The 7,534-nt window shown below is 36.6% G+C and overlaps 2 long non-coding RNA genes across 4 annotated transcripts; both read right to left on the bottom strand.

The window, feature by feature from the left end:
• Positions 1 to 303: 303 nt before the first annotated feature.
• On the bottom strand, positions 304 to 3,485 carry LOC141643415 (uncharacterized). 3 transcript variants are annotated; one of them, XR_012543694.1, is made up of 6 exons: positions 2,944 to 3,485; positions 2,645 to 2,829; positions 2,352 to 2,406; positions 2,122 to 2,200; positions 1,785 to 1,859; positions 304 to 369 (listed from the first exon to the last, which is right to left on the bottom strand). It is a non-coding gene; the product is annotated as an uncharacterized LOC141643415 (long non-coding RNA). The 3 variants fall into 3 exon arrangements; XR_012543695.1 differs by having other exon boundaries at positions 1,807 to 1,859; positions 2,949 to 3,483; XR_012543693.1 differs by having other exon boundaries at positions 1,807 to 1,859; positions 2,944 to 3,479.
• Positions 3,486 to 3,565: 80 nt separating this feature from the next.
• Positions 3,566 to 7,110, bottom strand: LOC141643416 (uncharacterized). Its single transcript, XR_012543696.1, has 7 exons — positions 7,065 to 7,110; positions 6,800 to 6,849; positions 6,409 to 6,473; positions 5,866 to 6,120; positions 5,424 to 5,508; positions 4,366 to 4,510; positions 3,566 to 4,280 (listed from the first exon to the last, which is right to left on the bottom strand). It is a non-coding gene; the product is annotated as an uncharacterized LOC141643416 (long non-coding RNA).
• Between the last annotated feature and the right edge of the window lie 424 nt (positions 7,111 to 7,534).

Below are 7,534 nucleotides of genomic sequence, written 5' to 3'. Positions count from 1 at the left end.
TTAATTCGACATTCTTCAGGTTCCCTATCCAAAGACCTATGCATCTTCATTGCACAATTCCGCAGCTTGAAAATCAGCAGATCACTAATCAATGAGCAACCCATAATTTAGGTGAGACACCAAATACACAGTTTAGTTCAGTAAAAAAAAAAGCCGAATCATATTCATAGGCAAGCGGAAACTATCTACATACCTCTTCTTTCTGAGTATTATATCCTTCATGGTTTTCTCATGCTCCACCTTCAGTTGTGCTGCTCTGTCCATATAGGGCCTCTTTTCTTGCATATTAAATTGCAATAATTAAATCCAGCATCCTTAGCAAGCTCCTTAATAGCCTTGGAAGCAGGGTGCTCCTCCATGTACGTCTTCCTGAAATCAAAACAACAAACAAAAGCAATGAAAGCCTCAAACAATATAAAAGAGAAAATAGATCTCAAAAAGGAACATATACTACTATCTATGTATAACAATTTTTTAATACATGAAATCGAAACAACATTACAGTTGCAGGTGTTATCATTTGTTTACTTTTTCTATTGTTTGTGAGCGATATTTTAATCAAAGACAAACAAATGATTTGGACGGAGGGAATACATACTTCACATTATAAGGAGGTGAGCATCTAAAATCGAGTAAAATAAAGCAAATATGTATTCACACACTGCGATCATTATAAATGATTCACATTACAAGGAAGTGAGCAAATGATTTACGAAATAATCGAGTAAAACGAGCAAGTAACCCTAATTCATACTACAATCAGTCAAAACAAACAAATTCAATCAAGTATGAATCAAAAACAAATTAAAGGAAAAAATCTGATCTGAAATGGCTGATCTAACAATAATATTAGCGAAATCTACACACCGGTTTTTATTAAACTGAAACAATAGCGAAATCTAGGCTTATTCCACAATAACTGAGATAGTAGCTTAGCTAATCAGAAATAAGAAACCCTGGGCCACAGTATTGACGAGAAGGTCTGTTATAAGATGGTTTTATAATCAATCAACGTATTATAAAACCACATTCTATTCTATTCACTTAATAAGCCACAGAGTAGTTAAAAAACAAGAGAGTTAATAATAACACTCGAGTAAGACGGTTTTATATCAGCGAGTGAAAGTGATCCCGTCTGAAAAGAAAATGCAAGCATTTGATGAAATGGTAAAGTAAGATGGATCGCCATTGGGAGGGTGTTATCATGGGGAAAACACTAAAGGTCAGGATAAAATTAACCCAGGCCATCTTTTCTTGGTGGCCTTTGGCCTCCCGACCTTCTCGGATGCATTTTCCCTCAGCCACGTGTACAGACCTCAAGAAGACAGTGAATATAGCTAATTGAGTCAAACTAACTTGCTAAACAAGGTTTTAAACATGGATCAACTACATAATCAACCTAAATTAAAACATGGATTCGAGAGAACGGTGAAGGTGGAACTGACCGATTGAGTTGTGAGCACCTTTGTTTTCGGACCAACGGAACAAATTTCAAAATGACCTTAAAATAAAAGTGGTACATAAAATGATCTACCAGTTTTGCTAAATGGTTGTTTGGGTGATCACCATTGCTTCACCAACTAAATGGTTGTTTGGTTGGGTCAATTTTGGACCAACTAAAACAGTGGTTGATCATTATAGACCAATGTGTAACAATTTTACCAGACAGATTCAATAACCAGTTCAACGTCTGATCTCGGATCTCCTGAACCTCAATAAACACCAAAAAGAATACTGGATACATGAAAATCAAAGCTTAAGCTAAATTAATTGACAAAACATACCCAAATAAGAACATCATTTTACCTTGTCGTGAATATGCAGGTCTCAAAAATGCACAAACAAATAGTGACAACTGCCTGTAAAATAAATACAACACCACAAAATCAAATAGTAAGCATATTCCGTAAAAATCGAGTACTTCAAAAAAAAATATATATCATAAATGCTGGGATAAAAACAATAATCAGGAAGGGGCAATAATCATGCAAGAACCATAAGCTGGGGACCAATTCGCAATTTTACTCTTTCCAAATATTGAACACCAAGCATCAACTGCTATCGTCCTCGACAACTGAAATAGGATAACGAACATCGGAAAGAAGAAATCAAAGCAAGTACCTTCCCGATCAACATGGATGCTGCCACCTTCTAAAATCATGGAATGGGAAAACCTTGGAAGCTTCTCGATCTCCATAATCTACAAAGGAAAAGAAAAAGATCGTGGTGATATCTTGCATTTTAGAACTGATAAAAAAAAGCTATTTAGCTACTGGCAATATTTTGAAAAGTAGAAATAATGGCATGCGGATTAACCTTATTGTTAGAATGCATCGCGGCACAAAACTAACCTTCCTAGTGACAAGGATGTCATGACTCCAATATGTATAGCAACCATCATCAGCCCTAGGAGTATAAAAGTACCAGAATAAGAATAGAGGCGGTTCAAGAAAGTAAGAACAAAACTCAACGAGTACAATATATTTTGAATTAGAAATTTTGCAGTTTACAGGAACTTCCACAAAATATTGCCTTGCACATTAATTCCAATTGGCAACAACATACTAACCACCAAATAAAGTGACCGTTCATCTCATAATCCAACAAATACTTTACTCGTTAATTAAGTGACGGAAAAATGGACCTGAAAACTCCCAGGACAGAACCCCTGAAAACCCCCAGCGCTACCTCAGCAGTGCGGCCATATTTGCTGTTACTCTCACCTCCGTCACTTGGAATCTTGTACCCTCTCCAATGTCGACTTAGATGAACTCAGAAATCGTCTGTTAACCCCTGTCGGCCTTTTTTTGTCTGCGATAGTGTAAATAACTGAAAAATTCAACAGGGAAGGGTGAGAAAACAATTAAAATCAACAGACAAGGTTCAGTAAATCTTAAAAATTCAACAGGGAAGGTAAGAGAAATGATTAAAATTGAACATGACCTTACAATAGGATCCACCAAAAGTAGAGGAGATAGGAGATGATGCATGAACATGAACAACAACAAAATCAAAGGGCAACTCACCACCGAATAATATGCATAAAGTATAGAGGTAAGAAGAAAGTGGCAGGAAATATAGGATGAAATTGAAATGACAGATAACTTTATTTATACACCAACCAACGTCCAAAATAACCAATTTAAATGACTTGATTCACAAAGGTAACTCAAGAAGCAACAACAAACAGTTCTCAAGAACAATTAGGATTAGTTGTTGAGAAGGGTTTTCTTTGAGCAAAGTAGATCGAGAACGAATGGATGATGCAGAAGATTAAATGAGTGGGTGAAAGTGTAAAGAGAGAAAAGAGCTACACTGAAAGAGAAATGAAGGGCAGCGATTGAAAAGGGAAGAGGAAGATCGACGGCTCAGGGGTAACTTCAAGTTACTCTTCATAAGCTATAGTAACTTGAAGTTGGCTATCTTGACAGCATCCAGGCAGTAGGTGGCTAATGCAATCAACCTCTATAGGTTAAATTACAGTGTTGTCATAGTCATGAAAGAAACAAATGCTTTTGAGTGAATCTTGATATATATTCTTCATTCAAAGAAGTCTTACCAAAATCCTGAGAACAAAAGATCTGTCGAGGAGTCACATTCTTGAAGTGTTCACCTCACTCTTTTGGGACACTATGCTCAGTGCAGTTAACCAACGCGTAGAGACACCCAAAGCCATCCTACAACAAACAAACGGAAGAATGAATTAAGCTTAATAGGCTGGAAATTAAAGATGAAATAACATCGCTCGTTTACCGAACTACAAAATAATATTGTGTTGTTCACTAAACAATAATCAGTACTCATATTATCTCCACTAATGGAAGGAGGGAACAAAAATAGAATCCCAAATTAGGTGAAACTACAAGTAAATAGAAGGAAGAGAGTCAGAGAAAGCAGAATAACCAGATGAGAAATAAGCAAATAGGGTAGAGATGGTCGGGACTCGAAAACTCGTAAAATCGTGGCACTACTAAATATGAAAAATCACTACAAATTTTCCCTCCTAGCTCTTTTCTAAGAACCCGCAAAATCACAGTCCTCAAAATAAAGAAATTAAAAACAACAAAATCAAATAACTATGGATAATGTCAAAATGTAAAAATCTCAAACAATATAAACTATGGACAATCTAATTAATCAAACAAATGACCTATGACCGAATCAACCGGTAACTATATTAAATTTTAAAAAGAGAGAAGAAAAATGAGGATACCTAACAGAAAAGCCCCACCAGTACCCTTTCAAAACCGATGCCTTTGGGAACGAGCGTAGTTCGGTACCTAGAATGAGGAAGATCAGCTCTAACCTCGAAAAAAAAACAATCAAGATAAAATTAATTAAAGGCAGTTAAAATGAGAGAATGACCTGAGGAATGTTGAGGCGGAGCTACTGAAGGGACTATCTATGGAGTCTATGTCATCCACCAACCACTACCGTCACCAGTCACGCCACAACCATCCTGAACTATTCCAGCAACGATTGCCACCAACGAACATAGAACACCTGCCTACTACAAACACCACCAATGAACCGATCAGAGTGCAGCTAGATTTATAAAATAGCAATTAAGACAGGAAGGTGGAGAGTTACTGGGTAGTAGTTGAGATTAGCTATGGAGGTGCTCTCTTGTTAAGAGTTTAGAGAAGGGAGCAGATGACACGGGACAACGTGTGGTAAGCAGAGTGTAGAACATACTCGTTTTGTGTGCGGATAATAATGTGCAATATCAGCACACACCTAGTGCCCACAGTTTCAGAATCGTTTCACTTTAAGATCAGGAGAATAATTGTTTCACTTTAACAACAGGAGAAGAATCGTTTTAACTTTTAGACACGAGAAGCACGTGATACTCACACAACATGCACTACATCAATTGCAAGACATGAGCACATGAACTTTATATGCTATCAAAGTAAAATAACAAAAAAAAAAATTAATGACCAACCCAAAACTTATACCGGCACATTATAGAAAAATCAACGGTTTAAACTCACAAACCAATTAAAGAACAAAGATGAGCCAAGATAATATACTACTAACTCCCTTACACTATACATCAGACGCTGTTGATACACATCTTTTAAAGAAAGAACACAAATAAGTATGTGAGGCGAGAGACGATGTTGGCACACATCTTATACGTAGACTATTTATGTAGAGCTACACCAAATGAACCGAGATTCTGGGTTGCTGCAATTTACGACACTACTGCATATGCTTAAAATATATTCATTATCCTTTATTTGGACTGCCAAATAGATAGACATTAGGGAAGATCATTCAAAGACATGATGCAGCTAATTAAAGTTTTAAAAGTAAATAAAATAAGAATCAAATAGTGAACTTCTAATCAGCTTTAAGATACGACTCTGAAAAAACTAAAAGCATGTGGGAAGATAGTTTGCAAGTGTAAAGTAGAAAACCTGCTCCTAAGACCAGTAATGTGCCCGAATTAACCTATGCATTAAACTTTCCAAGCATGGTGAAGCTCAGTTCTCTCCGAAAAACCTACCAAATTCAAAGGATAACATAGTAAACTATGGTGGTGGGGGGTAAACTGACCAAAGATAACAAACGACCTCAATAATAAATGAGTAGGAAGGCAGTAAACGATCACTACCCTTTTTAAGTGCACTAAAGAATTCCAGGGAGTTGACTTTTCCATGAATTAATCCCGACGACAAACAAACACTGAATTTTGAAGGACAACATAATAAACAATATGCGGGGTAAACGGACCCAAGATACAAGCGAGGTTAATAATGAATTATTAGAAAGACAATAAACGATACCGTAAAGAGTTAATACATAAACCACCAAACAAATCAGCAAATTTTCTAATAAACACCCTCCCAGTTCACTAACCTTTTAAAAGAACTACAAGCAATTCCATCCCCCGTGAGCATTTCCAAGTCTTCATCCCGAGGAACTAACAAACCCTGTATCTGAAGGACAACATAGTAAACAATAAGAGGAGGTAAACCGTCCAAAGATAACAAACGAGCTTAATAATAAACAATTACGAAAGCAGAAAATGATTACTAATTCTTTCAGCGCACTAAATGAGCTCAATAACACACGGGCTGAACTTTGGGGCAACTTTCGCCATCTCAGCAACAACTGCCACCACCAACAGAAAATCATATATAATCAATAAATGGAGAAGGTTGTCCAACAAAGATCTAAATAAAATGACACAAATAAAGCAGATTAGTATACATAACACAACAGTACATCGCCATCCGAGAAAACACAAACAAATTAACCCCAATAAATCGGAATTCGAAGAATAAAAAATAGAAAAAAACCTCAAAATCTGACCACAAAGCTATGTTGTCCAAGCAATGAAATCAGTACCAACGAAAAACCCAACAAATTTGGCAACAAACAGCCTGCGAGTTCACTAACCTTTTAAGAGCACTTTGAGGAATTTCAACCTCAGGAGCATTCGCACCCCGAGGAACTAACAAGGCCTGCACTTAAACAACAATATAACAAACAATAATTAAGGTAAACTGACCAAAAATAACACAGGAGCATTCAAGATCCAAAGGGAGAAATAGCCAGGAAACCCAAACTAAAATAAGATTGAACAAAGAATATAAGGTGATAACAAACTCAACAAAGAATCAAAAGCCTTGATTTGATGATAAAAGGGGAGAAACTGAACACTAAATACCAATGATTTTAAGAAACTATCCACAACATACACTAAATGAACACTCAGCCGAAAACAAAATTAACACAGCTCATCAATCCAAAACAACGAATAACTACGAGAGTGAGACGAGAATAAAACTTGTAGCTGAAGTGTGATGACGATCCCGAGCCGAAATGCGATGATGTTTCCTACACACCCAAAACGAAATCATTGATAACTGCTAATATTGGCCGCCCACAAATAAAGGAATCCAGAACAAATGTGTAAATCAATACCCTAAAACTAACAAAATCAAACTAAATAAACAACAAAAATTGAAAAAATCAGTATAATACCCTATGAATAACGAAATCAAACTGATAAACAACAAAAATGGAATTCGAATCGCAAAAAGAGAACCTACCCAAAGAGATTTTCGATGATTTTTTGAGGCAGTGAGGAGTGCTATGAGTAGAGGATGTCGATGTTTTTGTCGATGAGAGTCAATAGAGAAAGGCATAAAGGAGTGGCTGTGAGTGATAGATAAATGGAGTGACGAGATGTGAAGGGGAGATCAACGGCCAAAGGGAGAACTTGGGTGTTACTATTCATTGCTACAGTACCACAAGTTCTCTCTTTTTAAAGTGTAGGGATTAAGAGTAGTAGGTTAAGCATAACAACCTATAACTACTTCTAACTAACTCCCTTAATACATGGGAAGTTAGTTGACTAAGTTAACTATAACTAATCATACCAGCTCATATCCCCCTTCAAACTGGACCAGCAGATGGAGGAAGCTGCAATCCTAACTTAGATGAGAGAAACCTATGCTCATTAGCACCCAATGCTTTAGTCATAATGTAGCTAGTTGTAAGGAACTCTTGACATGCTTGG

The sequence above is a fragment of the Silene latifolia genome, chromosome 2, assembly GCF_048544455.1.
Source record: "Silene latifolia isolate original U9 population chromosome 2, ASM4854445v1, whole genome shotgun sequence".
NCBI lineage: Eukaryota > Viridiplantae > Streptophyta > Magnoliopsida > Caryophyllales > Caryophyllaceae > Silene > Silene latifolia.
This window is presented reverse-complemented; position numbering and strand designations above follow the sequence as displayed.